The following is a 26,313-nucleotide window of genomic DNA, read 5'->3' as shown; positions in this document are numbered from 1 at the left end:
TTTTGGTTATTCTGGGTCTTTTGTGGTTCCATATAAAATTTAGAATTGTTTTTTCTACTTCTGTGAAGAATGTCATTGGTATTTTGATAGGAATAGCAATAAACCTGTAGATTGCTGTGTTTAATTTTATGTGTGGCTATAGTAAATAACTTTTTTTTTCTTTTTATTTTTTTTGAGATAGATAGAGTCTCACTCTGTCACCCAGGCTGGAGTGCAGTGGTGTGATATCAGCTCACTGCAGCCTTTGCCTCCTGGGTTCAAGCCATTCTCCTGCCTCAGCCTCCTGAGTAGCTGGTACTACACTTGCACATAGCCACACCTGGCTAGTTTTTGTATCTTTAGTAGAGACAGGGTTTCACCACGTTGGCCAGGATGGTCTTGATAGCCTGACCTCATAATCCACCTGCCTGGGCCTCCCAAAGTGCCAGGATTACAGGCGTGAGACACTGTGCTCAGCCAGAATTACTTTTTAAATTTCTTTTTCTCATTATTCACTGTTGTCATACAGAAATGCTAATTTTTTTTTTTTTTGAGATGGAGTCTCGCTCTGTCGCCCAGGCTGCAGTGCAGTGGCGCGATCTCGGCTCACTGCAAGCTCTGCCTCCTGGGTTTATGCCATTCTCCTGCTTCAGCCTCCCAAGTAGCTGGGACTTACAGGCACCCACCACCACGTCTCGCTAATTTTTTGTATTTTTAGTAGAGACGGGGTTTCACTGTGTTAGCCAGGATGGTCTCCATCTCCTGATTTCGTGATCCGCCTGCCTCGGCCTCCCAAAGTGCTGGGACTACAGATGTGAGCCAGCTCGCCCAGCCTATATAAATAATTTTTAGGATCCAAACAGTGGAATCAAGTTCATATCATTTTATTATATAATGTTTACTTTTCTCATCGATACACTTAATTGGTTTTCACTCTAAGATTTACAGAATATCCTCTTAGAACTGCAAATGGATTTTTAGTAAACTAAAAAATCACTGTGTTAGGATTTCTCCTCACAATTTGGTCAGCCTGTTAATAAAGAAAACAAATAATGAGGATTAACAGTCTGTGGAGGAAGCACAGTTACCAAGAATAAAAATTATAGAATGTGAGAGAACAAGGCAATTTCAATAGGTGTAAAGGAGTAGTAGGAACTAGAAGACTAGGTACTATTAAATCAAATTTAGCCTAAAGCTGCCTCCTTAAATATTTTATGCTTGGCCTAAAGGTTTTACTGTACATTGTCAACTATAACAAGGGAAAGTGTAAACAGAACATAGCCTGCACTTGTGACAATCACTGAAACCACTTGTTCTGGGCTTTTCTTTACTGGGAGACATTTTAGTACTTTCAATCTTTATACTTCAATCTCTATACTTGTTACTTGTCTGTTCAGGTTTTGGATTTCTTTCTGGTTCAATCTTGGTAGGTTGTCTGTGACTAGGAATTTCTTCATTTCTTCCAGATTTTCCAATTTACTGGGATATAGTTGCTCATAGTAGTCACTAATGATTTTTTAATTTTTTTCAGTATCATTTGTAATGTCTCTTTTTACACTTCTGATTTTATTTATTTGTATCTTGTCTTTTTTTTACTTAGTTGAGATAAAGTTTTGTCAATTTTAATTACATTTTAAAAAAAACAACTTTTGTTACATTGATCTTTTGTATTTACTTCAATTTCATGTATTACTACTCTGATGTTTATTATTTCTATTTTCTACTAATTTTGGGTTTGGTTAGCTCTTGCTTTTCCAGTTCTTTAACATGCATTGTTACATTGTTTATTTTAAGTTTTACTCTTTGTAACATTGTTATATTGTTATCTTAAGTTTTTACTCTTTTCTGATCCTTTATGGCTATAAAATTCCCTTTTAGTACTCCTTTTGCTTTATCTCATAGGTCTGGATATGTTGTGTTTCCATTATCATTTGTTTCAAGAAATTTTTCAGTTTCCTTCTTAATTTCTTCATTGGTCCATCTGTCATTCAGAAGCATATTGTTTAATTTCCATATATTTTTAGAGTTTCCAAAATTCCTCTGTTATTAATTTCTAGTTGTATTCCATTGTTGTCAGAGAAGATGCTTGATATTATTTCAATGTTTTGAATGTTTTAAGACTTATTTTGTGATTTACATATAGTCTATCCTTGAGAATGATCAATGTGCTGAGGAAAAGACCCGTGCATTCTGCAGCTGTTGAATGAAATGTTCTATAAATATCTATTAGATCCATTTGGTCTATAGTGCAGCTTAAGTCTGATGTTTCTTTGTTGATTTTCTGTATGGAGATCTGTCCAAAGCTGAAAGTGAAGTGTTGAAGTATCCAGCTATTATTGTGTTGGGGCCTATCTCTCATTTTAGCTCTAATATTTCCTTTATATATCTGAGTGGTCCAGTAATCGGTGCATGTATATTTAAAACTGTTATATCCTCTTGCTGAATTGACCCCTTTATCATTATATAGTGACCTTCTTTGTCTCTTCTTGTAGCTTTTGTCTTGAAATCTATTTTATCTCTCTCCTTACGGTTTTTGTCTTGAAGTCGGTTAAGTATAGCAACTCCTGCTTTTTTTTCTTTTTTATTTCCATTGGCATAGAATATCTTTTTCCATCCCTTTATTTTCAGTTTATGTGTTTCTATAGGTGGAGTGTGTTACTTATAAGAAACAGATCAATGCATTTTGTTTTCTGCCATTCAGCCAGTCTATGTCTTTTGACTGGAGAGTTTAGTCCATTTATATTCAATGTTATCACTGATAGTAAGAACTTATTCCTGACATTTTGTTATTTGTTTCCTGGTTGTTTTTCAGTCTTCCTTCTTTTTTCCCTTTCTGACTTCCTCTAGTGAAGGTGATTTTCTGTGGAGATATGATTTAGTTTCTTTTTACTTTTTAGTGTAGCCATTGTATGTTTTTTGATTCGAGGTTACCATGAGGCTTACAGATAATATCTTATAATTCATTATTTTAAACTAATAACACTATTGCATAAACAAACAAAAAGAAAATTCATAAAATCTCACTTTAACGTCATCCCCCCACTTCAAAACTTTTTCTTGTTTCTATTTATATTTTATTGTACTGTGTCCTTAAATGTTGTTGAACTGTTTTTTTTTTTGTTTTTTGTTTTGTTTTTGTTGTTTTTTTGAGATGGAGTCTTGCTCTTTTGCCCAGGCTGGAGTGCAGTGGCGCGATCTCGATTCACTGCAACCTTCGCCTCCTGGGTTCACGCCATCCTGCTGCCTCAGCTTCTGGAGTAGCTGGGACTCCTGACCTCGTGATCTGCTCGCCTTGGCCTCCCAAAGTGCTGGGATTATAGGCGTGAGCCAACCCACCTGTCCTGTACTTATTATTTTTGATTGGCTCATATTTAGTCTTTTTAATTTGGATAAGAGTCATTTACAAATACATTTACAGTGTTATAATATTCTGTGATTTTATATGAACTTACTATTATCACCTAATTTTCTACCTTCTGGTGATTATTTATTGCTCATAATGTTCTTTTCTTTATGATTCAAATAATCCCTTGAGTATTTCTTGTAGGATAGGTCTGATATTGAGAAATCCCTCAGCTTTTATCTTGGAAAGTCTTTATTTTTTCTTCGTGTTTGAAGGATATTCTGGTTTTTTTTTTTATTTTTTTATTTTATTTTATTTTATTTTTATTTATTTATTTTTTTTTTTTTGAGACGGAGTCTCGCTCTGTTGCCCAGGCTGGAGTGCAGTGGCCGGATCTCAGCTCACTACAAGCTCCGCCTCCCGGGTTCACGCCATTCTCCGGCCTCAGCCTCCCTCAGTCTCATAATTCATTAGGCTTCCTTTATTCTTTTTTATTGTTTGGTCTTTTTGCTGTTCTGACTGGATAATTTCAAATGTTTTGTTTTTTAACTCACTGATTCTTTCTACTACATGAGTCTGCTATTGAAGCTTTCTATTAAGTTTTTCATTTCAGTCTTTGTATTATTTATCTCTCTGGTTCTTTTATTTTGTCTGTTCCTTTGTTCATCTGACCTTTGTGTTTATTGTTTTTCAAATTTCATTACATTTTCTATAGGTATTTTTTTTTAATTTACCTAACTTTTTAATGAATATTATTCTGAATTCTTTATCAGTCATTTCATAGATCTTCATTTTGGAGGGTCTGTTATTGTAGGTTTATTAGTTTTCTTTGGGGGCATCATGACTACCTGATTCTTTGCAATCCTGTGTCCTTATGTTGTTGTCTATGCATTTAAGGAGACATCTCCTTCTTCTGGCCTTTACAGATACTCTTTGGCAGGTATAGAGCTTCATTATTTATCTAGCCTATGATTATGTAAGGGCCAGCTAATGATGACATTATGGAGGCAGTGCTTGCTGTGAGTTATCTAGTGAGCTGGGGGTGCTGCCATTGCTTTCATGTTGTCGGGGGCTACTAGCTGAGGTCTGTTGACTGGTGAGACCACTGGCTGGCTCTGCTTTCAGGTGAAGTTGCTGGCTAAGTACTGCATAGGGTTCTGGTCAGGCCAGTCACAGGATTTATTCCCTGGCTGGATAATCTCACTCTTTGTTATCTGCAGTTTGGCAAGGGCTGCAGATTGGGCTCTGAGGTTAGGCAAGGAAATGAACTGAGGCTATGCTCCTTTGTAAGTATGAAATTAGAGATTGCTCCCTTGTCTGGGTTGAGCTGTGGGGTTGGCCTTTGGCTGAGACAAATGGCTGCTTGATTTCCTGGTTGAAGTAGTACTAGCAACTCCATTTTTCCAAAATGCACAGAGGCGGCAGTCTTCCTTCCTAAGCAGGATCATTAAGCAGGCATTTTGGGTGTATGGGGCCGCTGCTTGCCTTCATGGGTCAAGTCAGTATAGCCCCTTTACTTATCTGAGACCCACAGGGTAGAAGTCTCTCTTCCTGGATGAGATCATTGGGAAGGGAGGTGGGGGGCGGTTCTGAGGCTGGGTTGGGAGGAAAGCCGTCTAGGAGCTTAAGCTAGATTGTGCTTCCCATCCTACTTCTAAATGCGAAAATGCCACCATCTCAGCTTTGCAGGTGTGTTATGAGATTGGCTGATATTTCTGATCAAGTACTGAAGCTGGCAGGAAAGCAGAGGTGCCACGAAGATCTGTGTGCTAGTCCTCTTTGTTTTTGCCTGACTCATCAGGCAGTCAAGCCATGTTGATTTTACCACTATTCCCTGTGAAGTCAGTCCTGACTGGGCTATCTGAGAATGCTAGGGAAGCTGGATTCAGTTTTTGTTTTTCTTTCTCTCTGAAAAAAAACTGAGTTAAGGAAACTCTCTCTGTCTGGCACTATGTTGACTTGGGGCAGGAAGTTGCTTGTTTGGAGAGAGAACCATTCCTCCTACCCTTCTAAATTCAGATTGTGTTTCATTCTGCATGCCATATGAGTATCTCAGGATTATTTCCAGAGGTTGGAGTTTTTAAAAGGATGTTCTATTTTATGGATAGTTACTAGTTGAACTTTCTTAGTTGGGCCCAAGACTTCTCACTCTAAAATCTTGCTGATGGCATTCCCATAGAAGAAGTGATTTTATTTACACAAGCACATTACATGAAACCATTGGTGGATGAGTATTCATACTTCACATAGGATTCATGTTATGTGTAGGCAATGGGTACCTTGATCTTGCGACTGTTACCTTTCTCTAAATGCATACTGTAGCTGACTTTTCTGATGTGATACTCAATTTTAAATTTTAATGAAAAGTCAACTGAGATTATTAAGCTGAGAATAAATTAGCTCTTCTATTTTAACTCTATATTGAATTTGTCTAAGAAAAAAATTTGATTAAGTAGACAGAGTTGGAGTTGACTGCCATTTAAAATATCTTTTGTAAAAAAACACTCCTGCTTATACCTTTTTTCCACCCTTTTGGAAGGTACTCTTTAATCTCATGCCTATGAGATTTTAATTGTAGAACTATTTTCTTTACAATGAAAAGATAGTTCAAATTTAGATAAATGTTAGACTAAAGCTCAAACAAAACATAATAAATTATACAGGATAAGAAGAAAGATAGAAGAGTAAATGACATTCTAAAATACTCTATAAGAGTGAGAAGTGCATTTTCTTCTCATGTGTGAGTGCGATGATATTCTACATTTTATTTACTATTCAGACTTTTTTATTGTCTTCCTTGACCTTTCTCTTAATTTTGTCAATTAATGTTTACATCTCTTAGGAATCAATACAACTGCTTATGGCCAAATGCCATCAAGTTTACCTTTATACCGATTAATTTCACTTTTTCACCATCTTTTGCTTATAAGTCCTATAGAAACTAAAAACATATTAATTTTGTTTTAATGAACATAAGCATTCTGCTAGAAGTAGTTTTTTTACTGAATTCAAGGCCCATTTTTCCTACTTGGTGGAACTGTCATTGTACATATATATCACCATAGTGTATATTTGAAAAAGTATGGGTTTGAACAAAGCATTGGTCTGCTATTCACAATTTCTTCCTTTAAATTTTATTTATTTGTTTCTTGGCTTGCTTATTTACTGAAAGTACTAAAATTTGACTAGTATCTTTCAAGAGCAACGAAATACCAGGAATAATCATTATAAAACTTTGCGTATGTATTTTTATTTAATATTTCTTCTTCTTTCTGTCTTTTCAGATGAGATCAAAATGTGATCTAAATGTACCAATGACAACTTTATTATCATTTTGAAATGTGCCCTGTGGTCATGTTTGTTTAATGTATTTCATTTGCCAAATTTCAGGATATCATTCTTGGTAATTCCTCATGTAAGACTTTTTAGTATCTCATAAATGGTTCCCTAAAATTATGTGAAATATTTTGTCTGTTAATGTCATATGCTGTTGTCTGTTGCTATAACTAAATACTAGGACTGGGTAATATTTAAAGTAAAGAAACTTATTTCTTACTTTTCTGAAGGCTGGAAAATACATGGTATAGGGGTTATGCCTGGTGAAGGACCTTTTGCTAGTAAGGCATCTCTTCAGTCTCAAGGCAGTATAGGCATCACATGGTTAGGGAACTTAGTGTGATAGTTCACGGTCTTATTCTCCTCTTACAAAGCTACTAATGTCCCACCCTCATAAACTTATTTAATTCTAATTCCCTCCCAAAGTTCCCAGCTTTCATTACTGTAGTCAGATTTCCCACCCTCTTGATACTATTAAAATGGAGATTCAGTTTTAACATGAATTTCAAAAGGGACAAACAGTTAAATTATATAGCATTTAGCAATGTATTTTTGGTAGAAAAATGTGAAGAATATTTAGAATGCCACAATTAATTTTCAAATAACTACACTGTACCTCAAGGCATAACAGCCCCTAAAGTAATATTAAATATTAATTTATTTAGATGTGCTTTGTCTGGCTCATCTTCTGCAACACATGAATCTGCAACATATTATGTCATTGACAACTAAGGCTATGAATGATTACCCATGTTAAGGGTCAAGATATTTGAGCATAAGTTCTAGCTTTTTTTTTTTTTTGACACAGAGTCTCGCTCTTTCGCCCAGGCTGGAGTGCAGTGGCGCGATCTCAGCTCACTGTAAGCTCCGCCTCCCGGGATCACACCATTCTCCTGCCTCAGCCTCCCGAGTAGCTGGGACTACAGACGCAGCGCCCGCCACCATGCCTGGCTAATTTTTTTGTATTTTTAGTAGAGACAGGGTTCCACCATGTTAGCCAGGATCTCCTGACCTCGTGATCCACCCGCCTCGGCCTCCCAAAGTGCTGGGATTACAGGCGTGAGCCACCTCACCCAGCCAAGTTATAGCTTTCTTAATTTCCTTGGTTTTATTTTTAATTTTAATGCTTATAAAGGTGTTGTTACGAATGCTTGACAGAAATAACTCGGACAAATTGAGGGTTCTGTGAGCTCTTATAAACAAACAACTGGAAAAATGAACACAGAGTAAATTAGTAGAGTAACAGAGAAAGTAAGCCTACTTACCCACTGCAACCTCGAGATAGCTCAGTGTAGATCTTTCACGTAAACACAATGGTAGATACCGCCTCGGTATTCTTTACTTCTCTTTTTGTTGGGAGATTTTGTACTTATTTGACCATAGTTTTTAGGTCTTTGCAAACTTTACCTGCACAAAGGTAGAAACAGCCGCACTTATTTGAGACATTATTTTACTCCTTATTCAAAAGAAAGTCCACAGTCCATAATTTCAATTTTATACTTGGCAGTAGCATAGTTTATCACACCTACTTCTCTTTTTATTTTTCATATCTAGCAAAACTCTCAAACTAGATAAATCTATCTATTGCATTTCCCATCTATTACATTCAGAACTAAGATAACTGTGCCCTATTGGAAAAGGTCACACAAAAGTGCAGATTGGTTCCACTTTAGATTTATGATTACCAAGCACAAATGCAATCTCAACATGACCCAAAATTTGATCTATATTTCTCTGATCTGTTTGCTCTATCACATTCCACAGGTATTTCAGACTTTTACAACTCCTTTAAAAATCTTGACTTCTCCAATTGCCTAGTTTATTTCAGTAGGTTATCTTTTCCTATCTAAGATCCATCTCTGTTGCTTGGATTCCATTCTCTACCTCTTCATGACCTTTACAGCATTGATTATTCATGCTTCTTTACATGTTTAACCTTTCTCAACGTTTATCCTTTCTCATAAAGCATCCCTTCGCCCCACTTTCTGCTCAATCACTACTACACTTCTCTCTCCGTTTCTAGTTAACCTTTGTGAAACATTATCTGCACTGTCTTTGTTATCTCATCTCCATCTCGTGTAGAAGACCAAGCTCTGTGGACTCAGTTAATCTGTTCAAAGAGTCCTCTCTAAATGTAGTTAAACATTTTTCAATCCTTAGCTTTTGGAGTTCTCAGTAGCATTCAAGATTGTAAACTATTTTAGAAAGACTCATAGTTTGCAATCAATGACCAATACTGTTTTTTTTTCCTCTCTGCTATTTTTCTGGTTAAAATTCCTCAAAGCTCAGGCCTAGGCTCTCTCTTCTTCTCACACTGTAAGCAACGTCATACATTGTTGGCTTTAAATATCATTCATTTTATGGTGTATGGTAAACAAAACCTCTCCTCTATTCCACTTATTTTTCATCTATACTTAGATATTTCAAAGATATGTTGATGTCATTATCCTCAAACTTAATCAATAGGCTTACATATCAAATGTGATATTATTCCAATGTCAGCATCTCTTGTACGGTTGAATTATATAATCAGATACAGAAACCAGAAAGCTATGAGCTATTCAACTACTTTCTCACTCAAGTTATATAATACAGTAGTAAAACTTTACTAAGTCCCTCTTGAATGTACTACATTTTATTCATCCAAGTTTCCCCGTTGCAGGCCAAACCACTATCATCTCTCATCTGGACTACTCAATAGCTTTGCATGAATCACCTTCCAACCCACTTTTTTTATTGCAGCCAGTAAAAATTCAAAAACACAGACATTATCATCTGTTTACTCCAAAGCCTTTCTATTGTATTTAGAATAAAGCCTTTTTTTTTTTAAGAAAAAATATAAGACTTTATTTTCTGATTCTCTGCTTTTACATCAAATGGTGCTGCCACCTGCTTCCTGGCACCACTGTGTTTCCTTCAGTTTCTCCCAAATGTGTCACTCTTTTTCTAATGCACTAATATGCTGATACACCTAGTCAACCTTTTCATGTGCTTTTGCCTCTGGGTGGAGCACTATTCACCCTCCTCTAAAGCACACTCAGTTTTACTTGGTAGTACATCATTCCTCAAGGCTCTGCTTAACTGTGACTTCTGCCATGTTCTCACTTCCCAGACTAGTTAAATCCTTCGCTGTGTGCTTTGAGACTATCTACTTTCATAGTGTCTGAGCTAATTCTGACAAAATTAATCTTATTGAGTAAAGGCCTATGATTAAAAATAAGTTAGACAGAAAACATATCATCTCAGTAGACACAGAAAAAACATTTGACAAAATCCAGCATCCCTTTATGATTAAAAAAAAAAAAAAAAAAAAAAAACAAAAAACCCCTCAGCAAAATTGGCATAGAAGGGATATACCTCAATGAAAAAAAAGCCATCTGATAGAGTTTGGCTCTGTGTCCCCACCCAAATCTCATCTCAAACTGTAATCCTCATGTATTGAAGGAGGAACCTAGTGGGAGGTGATTGGATCATGGAAGCAGGTTCCCCCATACTGTTCTCATGATTGTGAATGAGCTCTTATGAGATCTGATGGTTTTATAAGTGGCAGTTTTCTGTGCTTTCTCACTCTGTCTCTCTCTCGCTCTTTCTCAATGTCTGAATCTCACCTGCCACCATGTAAGATATACCTTGCTTCCCCTTAGGCTTCTGTCATGATTGTAAGTTTCCTGAGGCTTCCTCAGTTATGTGGAACTGTGAGCCAATTAAACATTTTTCCTCCTCAAATTACCCAGTCTAGGGTATTTCTTTATAGCAGTGTGAAAACAAAACTAATACAAGAAAGTTGTGCTGTAGAGAGTGGGGCACTGCTATAAAGACAATCTAAAAATATGGATGCAACTTTGGAACTAGGTAACAGGTAGAGGTTGAAACAGTTTGGAGGGCTCAGATGAAGACAGGAAGATGTAAGAAAGTTTGGAAATTCCTGTAGACTTTTTGAATGGTTTTAACCAAAATACTGATAATAATGTGAACAATAAAGTCCAGGCTGAGGTACACTCAGATGGAGATGAAGAATTTATTGGGAAATGGAGCAAAGGTCACTGTTGCTATGCTTTAGCAAAGAGACTGGTGGCATTGACCTAGGTGCTCAAGATCTGTGGAACTCTGTCCTTGAGAGAGAGATCTGAAATTGGAATTTATGTTTTAAAAGGGAAGCAAAAAAAAAAAAGCTTCTGCATAGGAAGAAAAATAATAATAATCAACAGACTAAACAGACAACCCACAAAGTGAGAGAAAATAGTAACAAACTAAGCATCTGACAAAACACTAATATCAGAATCTTCAAGAAACTCAAATAAGCAAGAATAAAACAATAACCCCATATAAAAATGGGCACAGGACGTGAATAGACATTCCTCAAAAGAAGATATACAAATGCCCAACAAACATATGAATAAATGCTCAAGATCACTAATGACTGGGGAAATGCAAATTAAAATCTCAGTGAGATACCACCGTCTCCTCCAAGAATGTCTATGATTAAAATAATATCAAAAAAAATAGATGTGGGTGTGGTGAAAAGGGAACACTTTTTTACTACCGCTGGCAATGTAAACTAGCACAACCACAATGGAAAACAGTATGGAGATTCCTTAAAGAACTAAAAGTAGAACTACCATTCAATCAAGCAATCAAAATACTGGGTATCTACCCAGAGGAAAATAAGTCATTATATAAAAAGGACACTTCCACATGCATGTTCATAGCAGCACAATTCACAGTTGCAAAAATATGGAAGTAGCCTAAATGCCCAGTGACCAATGAGTGGCTAAAGAAAATGTGATATATATGTATATATATCATATATATGTGTGTGTATATATATGTGTATGTGTATATATACATATATCTTCACCATGGAATACTACTCAGCAATAAAAGGACTGAAATAATGGCATGTGAAGTAACCTGGTTGGAGTTGGAGACCGTTATTCTAAGTGAAGTAACTCAAGAATGGAAAATTAAACATTGCATGTTCTCATTTATAAGTGGGAGCTATAAGGATGCAAAGGCATAAAAATGATATAATGTACTCTGGGGTACCGGGAGGAAGGGTAGGAGTGGGGTTAGGGATAAAAGACTACACATTGGTTACAGTGTACACTGCTCAGGTGATGGGTGCACCAAATTCAGGAATCATCACTAAAGAACATATTCATGCAACCAAAAACCTCCTGTTCCCCAAAAGCTACTGAAATAAAATAAAATAAGGTTGAGAGTTGCTACAATATTTTTTCATGTAAATTACCAGTTAAATTTAACAGCCACTGAATGGGAGGGAAATCTGTATACCTAGTAAGTCTAGAAACTTCTGAACCAATATCTGTGGTGTAACTGATTTATTATTTTCTTTTACAGTAATACAAAGGCTGATATGAACCTGAATTCTTCCCAAAGGAAGAAAACCTCAAGTACTAGAGCCCCAATTTAGGTCTATATTTTTTTCTAATTTGTCCACCAACATTTCTCCAAAAATGAGGATGTTCTCATTTTCTCCACATCCTTCCCATTATGTACTTGCAGCTCTCCAATGATGATTATTATACTAACCTATTCATGGAAATGCTTTCATCTATTTTTTCTAATGGAAGCATACTCCCATTTTTCCATTTATTTTTTTCTACTTTCATCCAAGACATAAGTTATCCACCCTCTCCCACATCCCATTATTCAATATTTGACCTTAAATATCTCCGCAATGACTGACAGCTAACACTAAGACATCAGGTGCAATACTGAAATTTTTTTCTTAAGAAAAAGATCTTGAAAAATCTTACCATACCTTTGAATATTTCTGTGTCTTTGAATATTCTTTGCCTTAACTCCCTGTAGGACTAGAAACTCCTAACTCCAAATTTCCATATAAAATGTGCATTCTCAAGATTGTGAACATTAAGCAGAATATATACTTTATAATTTGACCTCTGTTATTTAGGGAAGTGTTCACATTTTTAAATATGTAAAACCAAGTGGAAATGTGAATGCAGGAGTATACCAACACTAATAAAATACTTCTTCTTCTCAATACAAAATTTCTCAACATTTTTCTGGAAACTGTTCTTTGGAAACCCTACCGTAAGCCCTCAATCCTTTTTTTTTTTTTTAATTTTAATAAAAGACCTTGGCTTTACTTAAAGTTACTTAATGCTAGGAAAATAATGCCTTTGTTGTTCCAAACTTTTTATATAAGGAAAGTATAAAATGCATCTTTTGTTGCCTACATAATTGAAGGGTGCTTTTGAAATGAACTCTTGACAGTTTAAACTTCTAAACTTTAACATTTGTTCAGAATTAAAAAATATGAATATAGTGACATGTAAACTCATTGTTCATAGAACGGTATATTAATTGTAACTGACCCAAAGCAATAACATATGTCTAACAAACCGAACTATATTAGCAGCTGAGTTAAATCAAATGTAAAATGTTTTTCTTTAAAAAGGGCAAGTTCTCAAAAATATGAGAAAAATAGGATTTCAATATTTCCCAATACTCTTATTTTTAAGTTTTTCCCTCTTTCTTCATCAATGTCTTGGGCACTTTATTTCACACTTCTAAGTGAAATTTTAAAATTTGCATCATGTTCAGTAAAGTGCACTAGTTACAGGGATACCAGATAATGTATTTTTTTAAGGAGTATACATTTATCATCAGTACCCAGATCAAAAACAGGCTTCAAAATCTTTCATTTCATTCACTGAAATAGCTTAATATTGAATGTGTTAGTCTTTCTTTGTGCAACCTCCTTTAATTTTTTGCTAGGCCATCTGTTTTTCTTATTTTTGCCTATATTATCCCCAGTCTAGAATTTTCTAACTTACTCCTTCATTTGACTTACTAATTAAAACACACACTCACATACAAGCATGCACAGTAATATAGTAAATACGTAAAAGAATGGGGGCAAAGGCTAAAAGATAAATGGCTGTAGAGATAAGCATTAGAAATATACCAGTATGTGGGCTGGGCTCGGTGGCTCATGCCTATAATCCCAGCACTTTGGGAGGCTGAGGCGGGTGGATCACCTGAGGTCAGGAGTTCGAGACCAGCCTGACCAATATGGTGAAATCCCATCTTTACTAAAAATATAAAAATTAGCCAGGCATGGTGGCATGTACCTGCGAGTCCCAGCTACTGACACAGGAGAATTGCTTGAATCTGGGTGGCGGAGGTTGCAGTGAGCCGAGATTACACCACTGCACTCCAGCCTGGGCAACAGACCAAGACTCCGTCTCAAAAAAAAAAGAGAAAGAAAAAGAAATATACCAGTATGATAGAGATCTGTATTAATGTGCTAGTTAAAGCCATAAATAATTCTTCTTTTCACTTAATTGATAATTTTTTCCCTGTTACCTGTTTTAGCAATTTATTTTGCATTATGTTTAGTGGCATTATTTTTAAAATCATTTTGTGGTCTTAGACATAAAACTCTGAGTATTTATTTGTACTTAGTACACAATACATTAAAGCCATAAAGAAATATTTCTCTCTTAGACACTGGATATTAGGGGATAGCTCAACGACCTAGCTGCACATACAGATGTTTCTCATTCACTGACGATCTCTGATGAACAGCTCTTTAATTCAATATATACTAATTGAAAATAGCCTTTTTCGCTATAGTTTTTAAGACATTGCCAACTGGGTAAATTCACTCCTATCAATTGTGGTTAATTAATCCTAAAAAGTGGCAGAAATAGCAGCATATTAGCCTATATATAGAAAAGAAAAATCTTGCAGACAACAGTGAAAAATTTAGAAATGTGAACAAAATTATTTTTTCTTACCATACTTCTATTAAAATCTATTGAAGAATATATATTATGACACAGTGAGATGGCAGCCAACTGTAAGCCAAGGAGAGAGACCTCACCAGCCACCAATCCTATGGACACCTTGACCTTAGACTTCTAGCCTCCAGAAGTATAAGAAAATAAATTTCTGTTTTTTAAGTCATGCGCACACACATACGTGTGTATAAATATATAAATTTACATATATAATGTATAAAATATATACAAATATATAATATGTATAAAATATATATGTCACCTTTCAAGAAGTCTCATTGATTTTCTTAACACTATAGCATTAAGAGTTTCTTTTAGTTTAAAGTTGTTTTGTTTTGTTTCAGAGTAAAAACAGAGGCACTAAATTTCCAGTGAAAGTGTTTTTAAGCCAACAGCATGGGTTGAAAGGAGTGGAAAGGAAAATCTGAGTAGATAGAAAACTTCATCTTTCCATTCAACATGTCTTACGAGAATCTGCTAAGACACATAATGTATGACAATTCACTGTAGAAAGGAAAATGAAAGAATCTCAATAAAAAAATTTCAGATCTATCCTCAAACCATCAAAGATAAATTTAGCTAAATCATTCCACTTGGGAGACTCCACTTCATATTTTACAACTCATTTAACTCCAACAATCTTTATCATCTAAAAGTGTTCCTTTTGTGTCATAAATGACCTAGGATGCAAGCAAATAAGCATTCATGAGAGAAGATAATGCATCCCACAGTTTCTCATTGGGAAGATAATATTGAATTTTGCAAAGTCTTAAGATGAATGCTCAAGAGCTAGAAAGGGGCAGTAAAGAAGATGGGTGAGGAGTAAGTTAGGTATTTGGAAAGAGGCTGCACAGTCATTCCGGATTTGGGCTAGAATTTTCTTTGTTCTGATGGTAGGGGCACTGTCGTCATTTCCTATGGCTGCCGGTACAAATTATGGCAAACTTGGTGACTTAATAAATCACACATTTATTCTCTTAACACTCTAAAGGCCAGAATGTAAAATCGTTACACTGTGCAGATATCAAGATATTCACAGTACCACACGCCTCTTGAATCCTTTAGGGAAGAATCTGATCCCTGCTTTTCCCAGCAGCTGGTGGCTGCCATCATTCCTTGACTTGTGGCCCTGTAATTCCCTCCCCTGTCTAAGTGGTCACATTGCTTCTTCACTTCTGCCTGCATCAAATTCCCTTACAAGGACCTTATGATTGCATTAAGGCCCTACTTGATAACGCAGAATTGCCCCATCTCAAGATTCTTAAATCACATCTGCAAAGACCTTTTCTAAATATAGGGTGAAATGGCTCACGCGTGTAATCCCAGCACTTTGGGAGGCCGAGGCACGTGGATCACGAGGTCAGGAGATCGAGACCATCCTGGCTAACACGGTGAAACCCCCTCTCTACTAACAACACAAAAAAATTAGCTGGGCGTGGTGGCGGGCGCCTGTAGTCCCAGCTACTGGGGAGGCTGAGGCAGGAGAATGGTGTGAACCCGGGAGGCGGAGCTTGCAGTGAGCCGAGATCCGGCCACTGTACTCCAGCCTGGGCAACAGAGCGAAACTCTGTCTCAAAATAAATAAATAAATAAATATGGGGTGAAATGTATAATTCAAGGGCATTAGGAGATAACAGATCTTTTAAGGGGAATTAACTAGCCTACCACAGATGGGGATAAGGCAAGAGGTTGAAAGGTAAAGGTTTCAAGGTCACAGGTGATACATGAATGACCCCTGTACTAAGGAAATACAGGACATTTTTAGAGTATGGAAGTTATATTTATGGAGAATTTGAGACTAAGGACACATAGAATCCTGCCTTTACCTTGGGTTTGCTATAGAAATAAAAATTTATCCACTTAAAGTTATCAGCAGATAGAAATAACATTTCGTATTTCATACACTTATAATGTTTGGCATATATTTTTTAATCCAAATTCTTCTGTTTAGAAATTCTTTGAGGAACCAAGAAAAATAAAAGCCCCATTTTGCAAAGAGAACAAATAAGGCTCTCAGAACTTAACTAATGTGCTAAAAACCAGTCAGCCAGTAAAACTTGGCCAAGTCCACTGATTCAATGCCTCCCCCTCTAGCATATACAATTTTAATATATCTCAGATTTTTCTACCTTCTCACACATTGTCGGGTCTCTGAGAAATGAAGTATCACAAATGATCTGCCTAAAATCAAAGCCGTAACCCTGTGATTTCAAAACACAAAGAGAATGCTGCCGATCATCTGTGAGTTCCAGAGTTAGAGGCATTCAAATCTTTCAATTTCATGAGAATGACTCCACATTCTGTCGTTTAGATAATTAAGCTTTTCTCAAAGGTAAGAAAGCAAGTCCACATCTGTAGAGGGAGGATAGGATTTGACAGTGGAGCTGCTGGTTCCTATTTCTCAGGACACAGCACACTCACTTTACATGTTTCCGACCCTTTCATGAAAGCACACATAAACCTTATACAAATGTCATGCTTTCTGAAAAGTAAGGATTATTTTAAAGGTAAAGAATAGAATCCTGAATTTCCTATCTCATTTGAGTAAAATGCTGCCTCCAATTAAAGAAACTATTAAAATTTGAAGGAATATGGAAAACACGGGGAATAAGTCACCATATATGTGCAAAATGCCATCTCTCCTTAACATATTTAGGCTCTTGTCTTTAAGCATTTTCTTTCTATCTAGTAACTTAGAAATTGAAAGCACAATAGCACAGTGGACATGGTTGTTAATGTGTTATTCTTCTATCATTTTCTGTAACTGATTAACGGGAGAAGAGTAAAAGGTTAATTTTCTAATTACATACTCGCCCAAGGTAAATTATGTACGTTATCATGTTCATTGACACAGTATAATGGGCATTTTATGGAAAAATGATTTTCTCTGAAGCTACGAACAATCAACAGTATATTTTTAGGAAGCAAGTACTTTAGCTTCCGAAGTACTTGCTTTAGCAGGCAAGCCAGTGAAAAGACCTGCCTCCACCAAAAAATTTGTGCGCGAGCAGGTTTTGCCTTCAAAGCAAATTGTGGTGATTCCAAATCATTCAGTCCAGCCAAGTGAGTCAAGTATAGGTTGCAGAATTGGACCTGATTTTGACTCCTGACTTTTTCCATTTATTAATCACATGACATAAATATATTTTGTATGTCTAAGCATTGACAAATTCATTGATAAGTGGAAATAATTATTGTGAGAACATAATTACATGCAGAAACACAGTGATGTATGTATAGCAAGTAATGTATAGCAAGTGTCTGTCACACATACTCTCAATACATTATAACTGCGATCATGAGTCATGAGAGAAGTTGAAATTAGGAAGTGAATTGTGGTGTTAAGTACATCCTTAATTAGAAGTGTCTGTGTAAATAGAATCTTCCCAGATCATGTCCCCATTTAGTTTTCTTTTTGTGAGGAAAGAGTATTGGAGATAGATATAGATTCCTGTGATATTTTTATTACTTTACTGAAATAGAACTGATGTTCACAAATGCTTATATTTAATGTATACATTTTTATAAGTTTGTACTTATGTCTACATTTGCGCTACGAACACCATAATCAAGGTACTAAACCTATGCATCACCTCCAAAAATTTCCCTGTGTTCGCATGCGCGCGTGCGCGCACGCGTGTGTGTGTGTGTGTGTGTACTTTTCTTGAATTTTGCTTTTGTGGTTAGAACACCTAACGTGAGGTCTATCCTCTTATATTTTAAAGCACACAACACCATACTAGCTATAGGTATGATGTTGTGTAGCAGATTTCTAGAACTTATTCATCTTGCATAACTGAAACTTTATACCCACTATGTAGCAATTTCCTATTTTCTTCTCTCCCCAGCTCTTGGCAACCACCATTTTATTTGCTCCCTCTATGAGTTTGACTATTTTAAGTACCTCATAAAAGTGGAAAGGCTTGTTGACATTGGTCTTGGCAATGATTTCTTAGATTTTACACCAAAAGCACAGGCAAAAAAACCAAAAATAGACAAGTACGACTACACCCAACTAAAAAGCTCCTGCACAGCAATCAATACATTGAAAAAGCAATCTACAGAATGGGAAAACATATTTGCAAACCATCTATTTGATAAGGGGTTATTATTTAAAATATATAATAAACTCCCATGACTCAATAGCAAAACAAACAAACAAAAAACCGTAAAACCAAGAAACTCTGCTTTTTAAAAACGGGGCAAAGGATGTGAATAGAAATTTCTCTAAAAAAGACACATAAGGTTGGGCACGGTGACTCATGCCTGTAATTGCAGCACTTTGGGAGGTCAAGGCAGGAGGATCACCTGAGGCAAGGAGTTCAAGACCAGCCTGGCCAACATGGTGAAACCCTGTCTCTACTAAAAATATGAAAATTAGCTGGGCATGGTGGCAGGCACCTGTAATACCAGCTACTCTGGAGGCTGAAGTAGGAGAATCATGAACCTGGGAGGCGGAGGTTGCAGTGAGCTGAGACCGTGCCATTGCACTCCAGCCTGGGCAACAAGAATGAAACTCCATCCCAAGAAAAGACATACAAATGTCCAACAAGTATATGAGAGGCTGTTCAACATCATTATCCATCAGTGAAATGCAAATTAAAGCCACAATGAGATATCACCTCCTACCTGTTAGCGTGACTATTACCAAGAAGATAAGAGATAAGTGTTGGTGAGCGTGTGGAGAAATCAAAACCTTGATATACACTGTTGAGGGGAATGTAGAATGGTGTAGGCGCTATGGAAGACAGTACAAATGTGCCTCAAATAATTGAACATAGAAATATCATATGGTCCAATACTACTTTGGGGTATAAATCTAAAATAATTGGAATCAGGATATTGAAGAGATATTTACCCCCTATGTTCATTGAGCATTATTCACAATATTCAAGATATGAAAACAGCCCAAATGCCCATCTTCATATAAAGGGAGAAAGAAAACCTGGTGTGTGTAAATACAATGGAATATTATTCAACCTTATAAAAGAGAAAAATCCTCCCATTTGTGACAACAGGAATGAACCTGCAGAACACTATGCTAAATGAAGTGAATCAGTCACAGAAGGAAAATACTGCATGAATCCATTTATATGAGGTATTTAAAATAAACTGATAGAAGAGAATAGAATGAGCTCACAGCATTTATATGAAAAACAGAATCATTAGGATAAAGTATTTGGACCTTCAGATCAATTAGTTTGTAAACCTCAGGCAGACTCCCAAGTCTCTTTAGGATCCATCCTCTGGTGCATCCACTCAGACTTTCTGGGGAGTAGTCATGTTTAAAAGAACATAAATGAGGACAACTTAAATAAGTTTATTACAGAGAAGCTCAAGAAGTTTGGTGAAAGAAAGCCCAAGACCAAAAGTGAAGTCCCAGTGTTTTAGGCCCATTTTTGAACCCTTTCTAGCACAAAACAACCACACTAATGGATTTCACACATTTCAAATATTGTTCCAGCTTCATTCCACTTTTATTATTAACCTTTTTTTTTTTTTTTGAGACAGAGTCTTGCTCTGTCACCCAGGCTGGAGTGCAGTGGCCGGATCTCAGCTCACTGCAAGCTCCGCCTCCTGAGTTCATGCCATTCTCCTGCCTCAGCCTCCCAAGTAGCTGGGACTACAGGCGCCCACCACCTCGCCCGGCTAATTTTTTGTATTTTTTAGTAGAGACGGGGTTTCACCGTGTTAGCCAGCATGGTCCGATCTCCTGACCTCGTGATCCGCCCATCTCGGCCTCCCAAAGTGCTGGGATTACAGGCTTGAGCCACCGCGCCCGGCCTATTATTAACCTTAATATGTGATTTAGGGCATTTTTTATTTAACATTGTCAATGAAAAATGATAAACTAGGGAAAAAGTTGCTTGTCCATTTTATGAATATTTTCCTATTTCCTGAAAAAAATTTTTTATAGCATGTTGTCTTGTATATTTACACAGAATAGATTCACCTTTAACAAAACAATGGAAGGTGGTGACAATAGTGTGAGATTTAGAATAAGACCTGGGTTCAAATATTACTTTCTCTGTAAATTTGGGCAATGGCTTAATCTCTCTGAATCACAGAGAGGTTTCCTTACTTGTAAAATGAAGATAACAGCAATACTGGAGGGTTGTTAGGATGATTAAATATTAACATCAGCGAAAATCCTGGCTCAATCCCTGACCAATTGGAACCACTGAACCAATAGATTTTTGAGTAAATTAATAAATTATTTTAATCACCTTCTATTTACATTTTTGGTGAGAACCTCTTTCCTTAGGTTTATGAAGATAGACAAACACATAACACCTGAGTGGACAGATAAAGATTCACAGAAGTTGATGTGGGTTGGCTCTGTGTCCCCACCCAAATCTCATCTTGAATTGTACTCCCATAATTCCCATGTGTTGTGGGGAGGGGAACCCAGTGGGAGATAATTTGAATCATGAGGGTAGTTTCCCCTATATGGTTCTCGTGGTAGTGAATAAGTTCCACAAGATCTGATGGTTTTATCAGGGGTTTCTGCTTTTGCATATCCCTCATCTTTTCTTGCCACCACCATGTACGAAGTGCCTTTCAACTCCCGCCATGATTCTGAGGTCTCCCCAGGCATTTGGAAATATAAGTCCAATTAAACCTCTTTTTCTTCCCATTCTCTGGTATGTCTTTATCAGTAGCGTGAAACAGACTAATAGGGAAGTTCACTGATTATACATTTTCACAGCCAGGAGGAGGAAGACACCATAGGCCAGGCATATACAAGGCTTGCACTAGGGAACAATGTGAGCAACCATGGGCTGTAGGAAACAGGCTATGTAGTATTAAGAGACTGAGGTGTCCCTGGTTTTTATGAGAGTGTATTATTGTCATATTTGAATAATTTCTCAGGCTGGAAGGGAACCCTTTCAGGGATGAGCAGGAACTATACCTCCTCCATTTGAGAAAAAGGGTTGTTTGGCTAGGGTACCTTATTTACAGGAACAGAATGAAGAGAGAATTTTCAGGGTAGGCAATTTGAGGTCATCCTTATTTCTCCAGATGGAAAAGCAACATACACTATTGAGCCTTAGTTTTAGGCCTTACAGTACAGTAACAAAGCTTAATCTCCCTGTGATCATTTTATCCTCCTTTTTCCTTGAAAGGAAAAAATGAAAACACTATCAGGATATTTATATTTTTCAAAATGTCTAACAGTCACATAGATGGTATTATAATCAATCTGATGATAATTTTAGGCCCAAAAGGATGAGGAGAAGAGAAGAATTATTCAAACCAGAGACGTCTTGGAAACCATCTGGAAAGCTGCATTAAATGATGGTGCTGACTCTATTGATCTAGTTTTGAATTAATATTACAGGCTTAGTAGTAAATGGGTAGGGGAAAAGCAGATAAATGGCAATGTTGGTGCAATTTAATTATTGGCTTGCTAAATTAAGGTAATTTTTCCCCTAAATCTTAAAAAAGTAATAAATGTATTTTCAAACAATCAAGAATAACAGAATAGTAAAAAAGCAAAACAAAACAAAACAAAAAATACTATCTGCTGATGACCAGCAGACCCCATTACATCCAATGCACATGGACCTTCACCTTTTGCCCTTTTGTCTGAAATTGACCTGGTCTATTTTCTTCAACTACATGGTTAGAAATTTCATCAAAAAATCTCATTTAATTCACCTACATATTTCATTTCTAGACTTACATTTTGCCTAATATTTTGCAGTTATGAATATTATAGGCAGTAATTGTTTTAGATCAAACTTCTTATTTTGACAATTCTTCTTTTTAACTCCAAGATCTCCCATCATTAGTTAAGCAGCAGGAACTATTTTATTTCTGCCTAGGTTTAAGAGTATGAAAAAGAGAAATAACAGAGTTCAGTTTCAGGCTTTTGTAGACTTTGTAGAATCTATAGGAAGAAAAAAGGGTCCAGTATTTATAGGTTAAGAGTTACAGAGCTAATTCCAACTCAAAAACCTTACACCGCTGCTTGCTAGAGTGAGAAATAGTAGGCATGTGTTTAGATTAAAAACTGTCTGGATTTCTGAGAAAGTGTCCTATGCGTACTTCTACTCCTATTTCCTACCTCTACCCCAGTCGAGGAGCTGTGTTTAAATATAGTTTATATCTGATATAAAGAATATGTGCATTTGAAACGCAGAAGACGCTTAGACCACTGACATCAGTCAAGGACAACACTGAACAATGGTAACAACCTTCTGAGTAACATCTCAAAAGAGTCCAGGATGAACAGGTAACACCAGGCGATACAGGATGTCCTTTCCCCAATTTATGGACAACGCAAGCATTGCCTTCCTCTACTTTTATTTGGTGTACAAGTAAAAGTCAAAAGGAAGCAGCAAACACTGAATTGACTCAATTAAAATCAAGAATCAAGCTCATAAACTCAGGAAAGACACAATTCATCTTGAATCTTCCAGGTTAGGTTGCTTTCACTGAGTAAAAATGAAAGTTTAATTTTACTAAATTGTTTAAAATAGTTATTTTGTAGAACTTCTTAATGACGACTCCATGGATAATGTCATTTCTAAAATATTGTATTTTATCTTAAAGTTAATAAAAACACAACACAAAACAAAGAAGCACCCCACATGTGAAATAGTTTCTCTTAAATATGGCGCTATACCCTGTATTTGATATATACAAATATATCTCTTAAATATGGCGCTATACCCTGTTTTCTCCTTAGATAGTCCACAATTTTCTCAATAACAATTACTTTGTGAGTCAGCTCATGATGATGCAGGCTGCTAGTTCTTCCTGGCTTTGAGATAAATGAAAATGTATCCGAGCGAGCATCCAAAAGTCTTCCCAAATCACAACAACATACAATGGCAAATGATAACACTAGGCAATGAGCCCTTTAATATGCCAGACACATTTGAAGTACTCTTGGTTAATCTTCATAATAATACGATGAAATAAATATTATTTTGTCCTTTTACAGATGAATAAATTGAGGCAACACATTATTCATTAACTTGCTAAACAGTCAGTCTGGCTCTTGAACATAGTTTCTTAATCCCTAAACCATACTATCTCTTCAGTTCAACACACATCCTAATTGCCATCAATTAAAAACCCTGAGTTGTATTTAATAGATTCCAGCTGGTAACTGACCACACCTAAGGGATATATTATATAATTTAATTCATCAGCTGAAGTGAAATGACTTTTTAAAGAATAATATGAAAATTATTAGGAATGTTTCCTAATCATTGTAAAATCACTAATACTAATTTTATATTAGAATCTGAGACCCAGTGAAAAATATGGTGACTATGCCCATGCAATTTAGCAGGGATCACATTAATCCCTAATCTCTTGATTTTTGCTACAATAAATTTTCTGCCAACAGCTATTATTATCTGCAAAGATATTAAGGTTGAATAAAATGTTTTGTTTGCCTTTATAGACATCAAAATCCAGATGAAAAGAAGAACATATACACAAAGAATATCAGTAAACTGCTATGTGTAATAAATCCATTCAGAATTATATATATAATATATATAATAGATATATATTAGATACATTATTATATATTATATATTAGATATTAGATATATAAGAGATATATATAATTAGAAATCCATTCAGAATTTTTTATGTGTGTGTGTGTGTGTATGTATATATGTATATATGTGTGTGTGTGTGTGTGTGTGTGTGTATATATATATATATATATATATATATATGGGAGAGTTGTTAGATTTGAGTTGATATAATGAAAAAAAAAACAACCTGGACTATGGCAGAAACAGTGTAATAGCTCCTTACCAGCCAACTCATTTGCACTGGATGTGCTCTAGCCAAATCAGTTGCAGAATAATTGGAATATTTATTTAAGATGGCCATCTGTAGATTGTACTGAACAGTTCTCCCATTACTGCTGTTGCCTTAGTTACTATTTTCACCAGCATGTTTTATTTTAAGACAGTCTCCATCTTCACATATTTTTGTTTTCTAAAATTCACTTAGAGACGATGCCCGCTTTAGATGCAATGTGTTCATGAAGACTGGATCTTAAAGTGGATCAGTCAGGCAAAATCTGGAGTGCATAGGCTTGGACTGTGGTTAGACTCATCTGTTCAAAAACTGATGGAAGTTACTGAACAAAGCAGTAGACATTACAAGAAGTGTAGTACAGGCTATTAGGAACTTTTGATCCAACAGAATAGTTAAATAAACAACTGCTAACATTTATATTTGAGAGTCAACCTATGTCTATTCTTTTATAACAGATTTTTGCTGTTTTCATAGTTCCTATACCAGGTTGAAAAACTAATATGGGATAGGATTTTATCCTCTTGCAACTATAATATTGCAGTCTCACTATTCTTCTAGAAGATAGAAATTATTGCTTGCAAATGACAGAAAATATCTAATTTATAGAAGTGAGCTTAACTGATACCACATGGAGCTGAGATCAGTCCAAATTACCAACCAACAGAATTTTGAGCAAATCAACATTTATGATTTTCAGCCAAAAAGGTTGGAGTAGAAAGAACACTCAAAGAAGTAAAAGAAACATCCTAATTAGCATCCCCCTAAAAAGCAAAAAAAATAGAACAAAATAAGTGCAAAATAGTTTGGTAGAAATAAAATTTCTAATACATAGAAATAAGTGGAATAAATGTAAAAAACTCAAACAATCTAGCTAGAGTCATGATGAATATCTCAGTAAATGTAATTATTTGTGAAATATCAAAAAAATTACATTCAAAATTATTTTGATATTTCACAAATAATTACATTCAAAATTAGGAACATGACAAAGATGCTTCCTAATACTTGGGCCATTCCTAAAATGAAGAGAAACAGAAAGGAAGGATATAAAATGATGAATCAAATCAAATTACAGTAAGCCTTCTCTCGATATGAGGTCAGATCCCAAGAAATTCTTGGACAACAGAGTGAGACCCTGTCCCTCTAAAAAAATAAATAAAATTTAAAAAGATACCACTCTTGGCCGGGCGTGGTGGCTCATGCCTATAATGGCAGCACTTTTAGAGGCCGAGGCAGGCGGATCATGACGTCAGGAGATTAAGACCATCCTGGCTAACACGGTGAAACCCCATCTCTACTAAAAATACAAAAAATTAACCGGGCATGGTGGCGGGTGACTGTAGTCCCAGCTACTGGGTAGACTGAAGCAGGAGAATGGTATGAACCCAGGAGGCGGAGCTTGCAGTGAGCTGAGATTGTGCGACTGCACTCCAGTCTGGGCGACAGAGCCAGGCTCCATCTCAAAATAAAATAAAATAAAACTAAGAGAAAATATGTAATATGGTGGGGAACTTGAAGGCAAACATATTTATTTTCCTAACACTGTAGTAGGTATATAGTACCCTCCACTATTTTCAGTTATTTTCTTTAGCCAGATCCATAAGGAGATTATATTTTCTTGATTATGTAATTTTTTGGCCAATGAAATACTAGCAGTAATGATTTGTACCATTTCTAAGGTGAATTATGTGAGATCTGGTGTGTGCTTCTCTATGTCCTTTCCCCTACCATTATAAATACTGAAACTTACTGGAGACACAGCAATATAATAAGTCGATGGAGGCTCTATATGTCTGTGCCTTCAAGAAACTATAGTAAACAGAGCTAAACATTATATGAGAAAATATATAATGTTATTCTTAGGCATGGAGAGTTTGATTCCTTTGTTATCGCAACAAATAAACCAATTTTATTCTAATCTACTGTCATGGTGAACACGATCATTAGAATGTTTCCAAGCCTATTTTATACACTTACACTTCTCACTGAATGATGCATAGGCCAAGACTTCTCTTCATCTGTGAAATATTTTCTCTAATTCACTTCAAATTCAGCCCACTACAGTCA

The 26,313-nt window shown here is 36.0% G+C and overlaps 1 long non-coding RNA gene across 1 annotated transcript; it reads right to left on the bottom strand.

Annotated features, from left to right (window-relative positions):
* Window positions 1-893: 893 nt before the first annotated feature.
* On the bottom strand, window positions 894-26,313 carry LOC126935003 (uncharacterized). The gene is made up of 3 exons (XR_007719189.1): window positions 26,224-26,313; window positions 7,924-8,065; window positions 894-1,009 (listed from the first exon to the last, which is right to left on the bottom strand). It is a non-coding gene; the product is annotated as an uncharacterized LOC126935003 (long non-coding RNA).

This window comes from Macaca thibetana, chromosome 14, assembly GCF_024542745.1.
Source record: "Macaca thibetana thibetana isolate TM-01 chromosome 14, ASM2454274v1, whole genome shotgun sequence".
NCBI classification, from domain to species: domain Eukaryota; kingdom Metazoa; phylum Chordata; class Mammalia; order Primates; family Cercopithecidae; genus Macaca; species Macaca thibetana.
The sequence above is the reverse complement of the archived record's forward strand: the minus strand, read 5'-3'. Positions and strand labels throughout refer to the sequence as shown.